A 13,813-nucleotide genomic window follows, 5' to 3' on the forward strand; every position below is an offset into this window, starting at 1 on the left:
GATAAATATTAGTTTCAAATTTGAGTAGATTTAATATATTTGAAATACTATTATCGTTCCTTCAAAACCAGTGAATGACAGACGTATCCCTCACTGAACGACACCTAACATAAGGACGTTTTTAGGGAATTCTCCGCATTTTTTATTGATATCCATGTTGCTATGATTGCTATTTGCTTTCTTCATTTCTAGGACATCTCTTTCTAAGGATCTAAATATTTCAATATATTTCTAATTGATTTTGGATTTCCGGACCTCAAAAATTAATCATCGTCATCCCAGAATGAATTTGGCAAATTCGTGAACTAATCAAATGAACGTAGCGACACAATATTGAAGATATTCGTTCTTGACAAAAACTTCATCTTTTCTTTTAAAAACACGCATAACTATACAAAATGATGTTCTTTATCGTCTAAACAAATTTAATTACATAATATTTCTTACAAATTACTTTCTAAATTCTTTTAAATTCCAAAGGGTGATTTCAAATTTTAGGGTGTCTTTCACTGAAAATATGGTGTGGTTCACTGAATTTCAATACATTATTTTAAAATAAATATAACAATAGTTTCGAAAAGAATAATTATATCACTAGGTACATTGCACTCCACTATGCAGCCGTAAGTACTGGCAAACTCTACTTTACAGATATATGTGTCACGTAACTTAATTGCGCAAATATAAATACCACGAAACTCTACTGCGCATCCGTACGTCCGCTGTAACTCTACTAAATACATAAAAATGTCCGATAACTTCACTGCACATATATTAGTGAGATTTAGCTATACTACGCACCTGTAGGTTCCATGGGATTCTACTGAGCAGATATAAGTGATATGGAATCCTACTATAATTTTTACATACCACGGGTAGTGTTGCGCAGCCATAAGTGCAACATAACTATACCGCGCATGTGTATATGGCACATAATTTTACTGCGAACCCCAAATTATATGTAACGCTACTGCATCTATATAAATACCCCCTAACTGTATTGCACATTTATAAGTGACGCAAAGTATACTACTTTTTGAAATTAAAATAGATAATTATTATAAATTACACATGAATTTTAGAAATAACCTAATTTTAATGTAATGTTGAAAGAAAATAATAATGCGTATATTTTGAAAATAAAATCATATTTACTTTAAATTTAAAAGCTGAATTTATATTTCATTAACCAAGGTTTTTGCATTCTAATGTTCGTCCTTCTTAAATCACAAATTACGTTTTTTCTGAAATTTGTGTGCAATTTATAAAAACTATTTTAATTTCCATAGTTGTTAATTATACCCGGTTTGAACCGCGCGCCAACAGCGATCAATGAGGGCTGCTGAGCCAGGCAAGCGCAGTAGCACAAAATGCCAAAGTTGGGATCACTGACGCAAAGTCGCAAACTAATCTAATCTAAGGGTGAAATCCCATACAGGCGCAAAATGCAAAACAAAATGAAAATGAATAGCTAATTACAGAACACCTTTAGATTTCAGTCTTCTTAAACGTATTTTGTAATTGGCAGTTTTTTTCTGTTTTGCGTTATGCGCCGACAGGAGACGGTACCGTCGGCACTCTTGCTGCTCTGTGATTCGCTAGGATTGAAGTCGATTCCGACGATTTCAGCAAAAAATCGATTCCGAAGGATCGATTCTGAGGCAGCAAGAATCGATTCTTCGAAGGAATCGCAATCGAATTGGGTATCCCTAGTATCGTGTAACTTCACTGTACATCAACATGTGTTATTAAACTTTACTGCACAACTGCAAATGCTATGTGCAATATCACTCTTCTGCGCATCTGTAGTTCCGTAGAATTATTTTGCGCAATCTCATTTTAACTTAATAATTTCAATCCCTCCACATAAAACTGCTCCCCCTCTTACAAATTATCTTTGTAAATTTTCAGATATATGAAGCCTCGGCTGAAATAACGTTGTATCAACACATATTCTACATCCATGGACTTCTATCTATATGATTTTTTCTTTAAACTGCTTTTCTATTCCGTGGAAGCGCTGCGATCATAAATTGAAAAATTGAATTCAGAATGAAATGTCAAAATAGTCGAGGTTATTTACTTCCATTGCCTCCGCATCTGTCCCAATTAACCTCGTAAGTGGACATATCTTCATCTTAATGTAGAACTTTTGAAGGATAAGAATAGAAAACTACATTCGCTTAAGAGTGTCGACAAACAAAATTTTAATTGAATTCGGCACATGTCAATTATTAAAAATAAAAATAATTAGGTTAGATCATTCATAATCTGGGTCATAAACATATTGTAAAAAATGCAAACATAATTTCTAGTATTTAATTATAAGAAAGGAAAGAAAAACAGTTAATTGTTCGTGTAATTGTAATTTAAAGTTTTATTTTTGTTTTATTATAAAAGTAATTCAAAAATTATTTTAGTACAATTTCTAATAATTATTTATCACTCATTTATGCATTTTATTATTTTTGAATATTACATAGCGGGATACACTATTCCAGGGAGGCAACTTAGGGATTTGGACTGCTGAGATTGAGAAAAGTGAAGTCAATTAGGAAATTCCATTTTGGATTATTAAATTTATTCACTTACTCTTCTATAAACCAGAATTCAGAATAATCTTCCTTCTCATGGGTGGTTAGAATATTACCAACTCACACACTGAGATATAAATCTTACAGTCAGGTATTTACTAATAATTATTAGCCGGATTGATACGTTAGGCGAAACAAGTTCCTGGAACAAGGATGGGAACGAACTGAAGCGGTGGGTAATCGGTCGGCTTTTTTTACGTTAACAAATTAGTTCTTAATTAAATGATATCACATTCGATGTAACTTCTGTTACAATTATATTTGATATTACCGGTTCTGGACGTTTTACTCTAGCCTTTCTAGCCCTTTTTTTTTCCTGCGTGCAATTCTAATCAATTTAATTTTTTTACCTTTATTCAAAAGTCCAATGTTAGACTTAGAAAGATACATTTGCGAAGTATATAACCTCGTCTATTTTGAAATTTCTTTTCCAATTCAATTTTAGAATTTTCGATTGCAGTGCTTCCGCGGAATAGAAAAACAGTTAAAAGAAAAACGTATATACATAGAATTCCATACATACAAAATATGTGTTGATATAACGCTATTTCAGCCGAGGCTTCATATCATTTCAAGGAACCTTTTAGGCTGGACCCGATGTTAAACAGTCCGGGTTCCGGGTGGACCCTTTAAATTTTTGAGATTCTGGGTACGAACCCAAACCCATAATAATATAAAAGGTTCCGTTCCGGACCTAGACCCTTTAGAACTTAAAGGGTATGGGTCCGCATCCGAACCCTCCAGAAATTTAAAGGTTCGGACACGGACCCTTAATAAAATAAAGAGTTCCAAGCTAGACTTGGGCCCTTAAGGAACCTTTCAATCCTGCGTATAATGATGATAAAAGGGATTTCATTTGTGATGAGTTTTGGCAAAGGAATCCATATAGAGATTACACGTTAAAATTATTTTCATGTTCCTACAGGTATAGAAAAATAACTTATTAAATAGGGATCATATGAGAAATACGTACAGTTCTACTATACTATATATCTAGGGGGGTGAAAGCAGTCACTAAAATACTTCGTTACAGGAAGGGCAGCGAGGGGGTGGGGATATAAAAATGTTGTACGTAACGGTGTCCACATATTTTTTATATTTTATTTTTATATATTATTTAAATATTTTTTATAGTTATTTTCAAAATCAAAAATTAATTAGCGGCGAGGGTTTAGCGAAAACCTTCGCACCGAACAAAATATTCTAAAATTAAGGGGGAAATATTCTAATTTTTCCTACTTTAAGAACATTCTTAGATCTTAAGAGCATTTCCCACTTATGTTAGTATATCCTTTAAAAAAGTTGAGAATATATTTTAAAAATGAAACTAACTCTCCACTTCAAAGGGAGTTATATTGCAATAAGGTGAAACGTCATTGTGTCATTCACCGACAATGACAATAATAACACTAGTGCACTTAATTTTTATATCGATGGGTGCAGTGAGATGGTGGCTACAGACATTTTTGTTTCATATTTTCGTAATGCAATAACGAAAAGAAAGATATATCTTTGTAAAGTTTGTTTTTATACTTTGCAAGGTCTGCATGACGCTAAACGTTTTTCGGGCATCATTTGGACTATAAAATCAATTAACATATGTAAATAGAGAAGTATAACGATGAACAAAAAATAAAAATAACTTATTGATTTATTCTTAAGATTACATGAAAAAACTCCTGTTTATTATTACAATAAATTAGAAAATAAAACACGTTAAGTATGATATTCCATAACAACGCAAGATATGATACATATGGCAAAAAGTATTAAGCACAGCTGTGTCAATCGTTTATTTTTTAAATAATTTTATATAGGTATATTATATTATAATTATAATTTCATAATGTGAATAATTGAAATAATTCCTTGTTAATCTTGATAAGTCCAAGAACCTGGACCTAGATTTTGACAAACAAATGGTCGAAAGTCTTGAAATTTACCTGATTTTAGGTAAAATTTTCTTGAATTTAAGACTCAATTACAAAATTCAAACATTTATTTCCTAAATTTATACAAATTTTTACAATAGTCATCGTTTTGAGCAGATTAAGTCTCCGGTTCAGATTAACTGATTAAAATTTTCCACAGTTATTTTTAAACAAAAGCACATAATGTCGCTAATAAAAGGATAAAGATGACATAGATATCTTCTAATATCTCTAATAAAGGTTATTAAAATGAAACCAACATTATTAGTGTTTATTTTTCCAACGTAGAGACCTTGCATATTTCCATACTGTGTCTTCAGTCAACAACAAATATCTCAATACATTCTGTAAAAATAGTGTATGCGCATTAAAAAATTCAATGCATTCTAGAACTTTTTCGTTTCTTAAAGTTTTCCCGAAGTGAACCAATACGATCTCTTGGGTTTTGTGCTTTTAAACCCAACTACACGTTAAACAATCTTAATAAGCTACTTGACACTCTGAGGCATGGTAACATCCAGGAACCCCGAAAATATGGTTTTTCGTAGCCTATATTGTCATATTGTTCGGGTTAAGGGTCCCCTAAACACACTTGAATTTTTAGCCAATTTTTTGCTGAATTTGGGAGAACTTTTTTTTTCATAAAATTGAATTTTCTGATTTCACTTGCAAAAAATGACTCATACGAAAAAAATTTTAAATAAAAGTTTGCAAGTCCAAAACAGTTCGATGAAAAATACGTCTTGCTTTTTTGCAATATCTTACATCGTTTACGAGAAAAATTAAAAAATGATCTTTTTAGAGAAGAACACTCTCCCGGCCTCAAAAATGGTTTAGATCAAATAAAACTGGTAGGACACCTTCCTTAAGTAAGCAAAAATTGTACAACAATATTTCAAAAAATAAAAAAGTGAAGGAAGAATACGTATCTCCAATAAACTCAAAAAACTACAAATTTCGTCCCCGAAAGATTCTGCGACCACTTTTATTAACGCAAACCAATGTACAACTAGAGACCATTCCCACGTGCACTCACACCCGTGCATAAATATAAATGTGGGCTTAGTAAGGTACTGACCAGTTTTCCCTACTTCTGGTGTAGGCCTCGTCGGATAAACTGGCAAGGGCTATATATAGAGTGTAACGCTTTTGCAAATCATTGCCCTACATAGGGAAAACATGTCAAGGCCTGTTCTTTTTTGCTATGGTATGCTCTACTTTTTAAAATTATAACAATAATAAACAAAAACTACTTTCATCAAGAAGAATTTACCTTATTAAGTATTATGCAAATGAAAATGCAGATTAGATTAGAATTATTCAGTTTGTGTCTCCTTCTTCTGTGTATTAATTAAGTTCTATTTTATCAAAAAAAGAATTCCGATTGATTACACTAAATCGGGTTCAAATCACAGACTAAACGCCGAACATTGTCGCTTCCGCGGTTTGTCGCTCACGCACCATCCCCACTTTAGCGTCGCTCGCAACCTATGAATTTCATAAATAACGCCTCGAGAATCGCCGGGAGCAAAACGGTCGAATCTTAAGGTTTTTTTGCCAAAATTTTAACGTTTTTCAATATTAATATATTGCACGAGATTTCATAGGCTACGTTAAAAGTAAGGTGAGATATTTATCATTTTGACATATGTTTGTAAACTATGTACATAAAAACATTTTCGAGACAGATTTTCAAACTAACCGACGCGCGACAATTCTCGGAGTTGTCAGCTGCATTCTTCTTCTCCGCGCATTCGAGCGTCAACGGCAATGCTCGGAGTTCGAACTATAGCTAAAAATTAAGAAATCCCGATGACGGAGACGATGATAACAAAAACAGAACATTTGACATGTAATCTACACGTAATCCACTAATACTTCTCAATGCACCAATAGGTCCCCGAGATTACTTTTTTTCAAAAGTTAAAAAAAGTCCACTGATTACGAATATCTTCGGTAGGTTCACGAAATCTGGGTCAATTTTTGTTTAACTAATTTAAAAACAATTTGTAACATAATCCATTGTTTATAATCCCTCTTACTAAACTGTTTAATTGATATAAATAATGATCCTCAATAATCAGAATTGATTTTTAAACATTTTTCTTATTAACCCTTGACACATGATTATATACTTTTCAGACGTGTGATATTTTCTCATACGATGAGCCATTATATATTCACGGTCTGATAAACAATGTATTTTTTATAAATGTACGCCCCCCTACATGCCACAAGTTTCAAGTTATTAGCGATTTCCTTTTTTATATCGCTGATTTTACCGTAAGAAAATAGATTTTTTCTTAATTTTTTTATTAGTCAGTGTCACAAAATACAACTTTTCATTTTTGAGATTTTCTGCTTGAAATCTAAAATATATTCAGTTGAAAGCGAGGGGCTATACACTTCGAAGTAGGATGAAGTCTATGTCACATTGTTTTATAAATGTCATGTGACTTTGATCATACGACTCCAAATATGGTTTTACTGACTTCGGCATTGCTACAACGACTTGATTGTTGCGAGTTTATGCTCTTCATAATATTATGTGATTTCCTTAAGACTTCATGAAAAAATATAACGTTCGAAACGTTCGACTTCATTAGAATAATCATGTATTTTGTTAAAAATTGGCCTTTTTTCTGAGCAAAATTAATCTTTTCGGTTGCAAATACAACTTTTTGGTTGAATGTTGAATTACTTTTTCAAAAATTAATTGTCTTGGCTAAAAAGGTGTCATTTTTGTTTACCATTCATCTCTTTGCTACAAAATTAAATTATTTTCTTCAAAATTAATAATTTTAATTTAAAACTTAAGTTATTTCTCTAAAAATTTTTTCCAAATGATACTGAAATCAATATCATTTTGATATGCTACAAAAATGATACCGAATTCAGGAGCATTCTGATCAGCCGGAGTGAATGGTCGACTTTTGAGATCATAATTATCTGATTTCTCATTATCTTTTTCTCACATGCAAGCTTTTTATGGTTTCTGATCGTGCAGTGTACTTAAAAACACACCGAATTCACGGAATTCATGGACTCCACGAAATTCAAATAGGGGCTCTATGGAACTCCTGTGACTGCTTACAGAAATAATGCTGGTCAAACCACTACCTATTTTCAAAGTCTCGTGGGTAGGGCAAGGCACCCCTGTGAATGTTCACAGAAATAATGTTGGCCAAACCCTTACCCCTTTCCAACTTCTCGAGGGGTCGGGAAGGCACCCTTGTGACTGTTCTCAGAAATAATGTTGGCCAAACCCGAACCCTTTTCCAACGTTTCGTGGGGGGCACCCCTGTGACTGTTTACAGAAATAATTTAATTCGAAACCCCTACCCATTTCCAACATCTCGTGGGGGCAGGAAGGCATCCCTGTAACTAATCATAGAAATTGTGTTGGTCAAACCTCTGCCCCTTTCCAACGTCGGTGCCGGTTTTTTTTTTTAATCGGTACCAGCTTTGTGTACACAACCTATTTTTAAACAAAAGAGATAAATGTGTGCTTAACGAAACAGTTGAATTGCCGAACATACAAGGTAATTTAAAAAAAATCACTTTTTTAAAGAAAGTAGATTAAGTTTTGACAAGACGATAAAATTTTCAATACAGAATATTAAGTTTTGAGGAATAAGAATTATTTCTGACCGAAAAATACGAATTTTTAACAAAATAATTAAAAGTTTTAACTGAAAATAATCAATTTTCAAGAAAGTGGTTCAATTTCGTAGCAAAGAGATGAATGGTAAACAAAAATAACGCATCTTGAGCAAAAAAGTAATAATTTTTAACATTCAGCCAAGAAGTTGTATTTGCAACCGTGAAGATTAATTCTGCACCGAAAAAGACCAATATTTTTTAAAAAATAGGAGAGAGTGGGGTATGGTGTATGTGCGGTGTATGGTGAGAATTGCAAATGATGGCCATATTTTCTTATTTCCATATTATTTTTTCACATAAAATAGCTTTCTATGATTAGAAAATTTTCGATCTGATGCAATTCATACTCAAAAATAAACGTTAGAACAGTAATTCTGAAAAAAAAAACAATTTTGGCGGAAATCAGTGAAAAGTGTTTACCAGAAATTAAGCACTTACAGTATATTTTGAAATAATTAAAGCATGAAAAGTTAGGTTTTGACAGATTAAGTATTTTATTAAATTTTTGGTACAATGGTTTGTTTTTATAAACGTTCTAAATATATTAAAATAATTAAATTTTGGGCCGTCATAGATGAGGCATGATGCCGAGCCTCGGCGAGCCCATTTATTTCGGCAGGGATTAAGAGGTTATAACTGCTTTTGTCAGATAAGTCAGTTTTATACCAAAGAGCGGAAGATTAGCTAGACGCGCGTAAAACTGTTGCAGGAGAGAAACTTTCGCCTCGCTAGGAGAGTGAAAAAAGTGTTGCCCAGTTACAGAATTCAAATACGTTTGCTGATCGAACCTGTCGGTAACGCAGGTCTTTAAAATTGAAGTTGGCAACCCTTACTTCACGATCTTTTCGGGACCAAAGTTTTTCTTCACCCAACAGTTCTACGCGCGTGTAACTAACCTTCCGATTGTCGGTGTAAAGTTTACGTTGATATTGATATTCGCAATCAGGCGACTTTTTGACCTTTGGAACAAAAGTTATTTCTGGGCAGGGTGACCAGACGTCCTTCTTTTTCGATTTTTGTTTTATTGCGCTGACCTAAATTTTGTTCACAGTTTCATCGAGCAAAGCCTTAGGTCGAGGGGAATAATTTTTGTCGTTTGACCAATGACAAAGTTACGTGGATTTACCGTGGAAATTGTGCTAATGAAAGATGCAGTAGGACTCCGAGACCGTGTCGAAAGTCGAAAATCGAACGGACCTCTTTTTCTAACTTGTGTCGATCGAAACAGAGATCCGTTAGATTTTCGATTTCGAAACGGCCCCGCAGCCGTACTGCTGATCGTATGAAAAGACCATAACCTGGTATATATTCGGTTTGTGTTTCCTGTTCCAGTTCTTCACTTTATCAATCAAGTCATGAATTTGAATTATTTTTTAAAAGGAAATTGGAATGATGTTGAATGCTTTAAAAAGTCTTGCAATTCAAAGATTTGTGATTTTTTGCGACAAACAAAAACATCGATTCCTATTCGCCACATTTAAAAATAGTGCAATATTCTTTTGTCTGTACTGGGCGTAACGCGAATTGCGAACGTAATTTTCTGCTCATAAATATTCAGTGGAGCGACGAACGTAATCGTATGTTACTTGAGGCAGTTATAAATGTTATTACTGTTCAGTTCAACTTTAAAAACCTAATATGTATGGAATTTTACCAATATTTAAACAAAAAAGAAAATCTTGATTTGTTGAAAAAAATAGGAAATTCTGAAAAGTATGCACAATATTGAACATATTATATTATTGCATTGTTTTGATAAAAGTATGATATCAATATATTTATTTGTATTATAATTATTTATAATATTATTCATTGTTATTTGTTTTATTTACTCATTTATGAGCATAATAATCTCTTTCAATTTTCAAATGAAGCGCCAAATTGGACTAAGGGCGGTGGAAACTTAATAGTGGGAGGATCAATTACTAAGATCTGTTTTGACTCAAGAAATGAGGGAGGGGGGTAAACTCGCCTTCTTTGCAGATGCTCTAGTAATTGTAATGATTTGCAATTTTATACCATTTTCTTTATCATGCCTGCATGGAACATTTCCGAATGTAATGATAAACTGCTGGTTAGAAACGCGGTTTTATACTTTAAACTTTTACTTTGTGAAGTAAAATATCAGTGGCAACATGATTAACAAAAAATTGGGAGATGTCTTAGGGATTGTTGAATATTATTATTGGTTCGGGAATATACCTTGCGCTTTTCTGAAAGTGCTTTGGGTGATTATTTCACATTTTCAAATTTTTTGAACGTTTACACGAAGGCTCTTCGAATTTATTCAGGTAAAAAATTAGGGGTTGCTGTATATTATTATTGAGTTGGCAATTATAACTTTCGGTTGTCTGAATGTGGATTATGTAATTAAGTCAAATTTGTTAAATTTCGCTTATACTTAGGACCAGGCACATGCTTCGCATAAAAAAAAAGAAAAGACTAACGTCAGTAGGCGTGTGTCCGTCAATCATACCGATATATATATATATATATATATATATATATAAGTGTCTTAACTGAATAAGCATTCTTTTTTACTATGTGAGATTGATTTATTTCTTGGGTCAAGACTTAAAAAATAATGCCCCTTATAAGATTTGAAATTTATAAACTATCATTTGTTGACTATGCAGAGAAATATTGAAAACAATATCGGTATAAAACACTGTCCGCAAAATGTGTGTAATGGATAGGAAGCATTTATGCAACACACATATAAACGAGTTGAAGCACAACTCGATACTTGAAACATTAGCTTTAGAGTTTCAGTGATTATGTACACTGTACGCACATTCTGTTTTAGAAAGCGGTGAAGCTTTATACTTTTGTTTTTATTTTATAGATCACCTGTTTGTCTCTCTACGAAAACCAAAGCGAATTTATTACTTTAATCTTTTACGTAGCTACAAAAAAACTTTACCTTGCACTTTTTAAGCCTTCTCAGAAAAAAATGGTTAAAACAGAGAAAAATATACCAAAGAAAAAAAAGCGTTTTAGAGAAATCTGTGATTCGAGAAGGAAGAAAGAAACAATTTAACAAAAGATAGAACGGAACATATTGTGAGCTTGTTCCCTACAAGTTAGAAAAATCATCCGTAAGATGAGAGTTTCTTATAAGAGTTTGTTATGCTTCATAACCATAGGAAAGAAAATTGAACTGAAACAAGTGTGCATTGACGTACTTTCTTTTAAAGTAGCAGAATCGCTGTTATGCTCTGTTATATTTTCAAAAAAGATAAAGAATTTACAGTTCTGAACTTGGCGTAGCCAAGTGAGGGGTTTTGGTTGCTACAACCCCCCCCCCTTTGACGATGGAAGAGGCACATCTACTTCCTTTTTGTAGACCGTCTCAGCCCTCCGTTTATCCGATATACTTTTCTGAAATACTACCCCACCCACTCTCAAAGGTAATGAGGTGTCTCCCTAATAGAAAATTTCCTGAACCCTAACAAAACTATTCATTTCTGAAACACAAAATGTAAACCATAATAATGTAAACTTGAAGCCTACAAATATTTCTATATAAAATCTTCACATATCGAAGCTGCAATAAAAACTAACATTTTGAATCTATTTTCTGAAACGCTAAAACCGAACAGTGGGCACTTCCATGTGAATCTACGCAATGAAATAGCGCGTGCTCAACCAATCAATGAGGAAAATATCCACATTTCCTGCTCAGTGTGCATATGAAAACAAAACATTGAAGAAAAATGAATCTGAGACTACCTATTTGAAGTTTGTGTCACTCCTAGGTTACTTCTCCATAATAATAAAGCACATGAGCTGCTTGCTGAGATAGTGAACAAGAATGATAAGTCGAATGTATTAATATGTAATTCAGTAAAAACACCCAGATATTTCTTCCCGTTTTTAGAAAACCTGAATTACATTGAAACTCTTCAATAGCCCTCCTTTCTATATCCCTTCCGAGAATTGATGCTGCGCCGCAGGCACGTATAACACGAGCTGTGCGGGGGCCGCGGGGTGTGCGGTTGTCATTTAGGCGAGCACTCAAGCCTGAACAAATAAAAGTGGAGCGGGCTATAATAAATTCGTTCCCACTCATCGTCAGCCCCAAAATTGGCGCTATAAAAGAGTTTCACTGTATTTAGTTTAATGGGCAAATTCTTTCTCCTTCAGGATCATCACAATATATCTTAGAACAATTCAAAAATTTTCATATATTGAAATATGTTTCATAAATGAGTTCGATGAACATACTACATCAATTTAATTTTTAAAAAAAGCATTATACTTGATCATTTTGGTATTTCGTGGACACGAAATATGAGCAAAACTGGTGGAAATAAGGCACATACATTTAAAAAAATGCTTTGGTGATATTTACAATCAACTAGTAATTATACGTGCAGTTTCTATTCAAATTACAATATATAGCTTTATTAATTTACGATACTACAGTAGGGGAAGGTGGGGCGCGACAGAAATTCAGTTTAAAATGTTTCTAAAATCTGATGAGGATTAAAGTACATTATTCTACTTTAAAATTTACTTCTTATGTTATTGTATATAGCAGAAAATACCCATTGGGAAATGCCTGCATTGAGCCATAACTCACATCTGACGCATTGCTGAGCCAGTGGTCTTGCCAACGTCCAGCCACATCTTGGGGGAACAGTGCTGTGTGCATTACTAGGGGAATTGCAGTTCAATTACTATACCGATACTGGCAAAAGTAGATATATTTAATAGATTATTTCTAATAGATATATTTTTAACGCTTTGAAGAGAAGACAGAACGTGAGACATTTTTTTTTTAAATTCAAGATTTTCGCAAATTTTGAACCCCGACTTCTACTTTTAACATGACCTAGGAAAATTGTTGCAAAAAGTTGAAAATTATATGACATAGAGCCTAAAAACCTATCTTTAATTTAAGCCAAAAAACGTTTAAAAATCTTCGTTGCTTTCCGAGATACGATTAAAAATGCTCAATCGTATCTGAGTTGAGTTTTTGTTTTTCTATTTAGACTAAAAATAAAGCTTATCATCATTTGAGCGATATTCTAGTTCACACATCTTATCCAGGCCTCTTCTTGTGATAAATTTAAATGAGCGTTGGTTTAACTCTGTCTAATCTTCATGTCTAAGTACCGCGCCAATACTGGTTGCCAGCACTGGTGCAGTACTGAATGCCAGTACTGAAAGTCAGTACCGAACAGTTATCATACTAAGGTCCCGCCAGCAATCCGCCAGTACTGGCGGTCTGTATTGAGCCGACGCTGCCAGTAGTCAATTTCCCATTGGGTAAGCCTAAAAAGCAAAATCAAACATGTACAAAATAAAACACCATTTTTTCGTACTTATTTAATTTGCATTGTGTACTTTCAACGAGCTGCTACTCGCACTCGATTACCCGGGCACAGAATATCTTGCCTACGCGCGAGTACCGGAAGCGCTGGAAGTAAAACAATCATAGTTTTTAAGCGCTCAATAAATCCAAGTAATACTTTTCGAAAAACTTCATTATTCCTTTTTTAACAACTTTCCCGCTCGAACTTTTAGCGTGCTCAAATTTCATTCGACTCCCCAAACGCTGGAAATTATCACTGTCGGATTTTTAGAATGTTATGAAAAAATAGTAGTATCTTTTTTTAA

The 13,813-nt window shown here is 33.4% G+C and overlaps 1 protein-coding gene across 7 annotated transcripts in view; it reads right to left on the bottom strand.

Annotated features, from left to right (window-relative positions):
- Nucleotides 1-13,813, bottom strand: part of LOC117167645 (connectin) — a 526,083-nt gene that overhangs the window by 12,672 nt on the left and 499,598 nt on the right. The gene's annotated exons all lie outside the window — the stretch shown is intronic.

Source organism: Belonocnema kinseyi, chromosome 2 (genome assembly GCF_010883055.1).
Source record: "Belonocnema kinseyi isolate 2016_QV_RU_SX_M_011 chromosome 2, B_treatae_v1, whole genome shotgun sequence".
NCBI lineage: Eukaryota > Metazoa > Arthropoda > Insecta > Hymenoptera > Cynipidae > Belonocnema > Belonocnema kinseyi.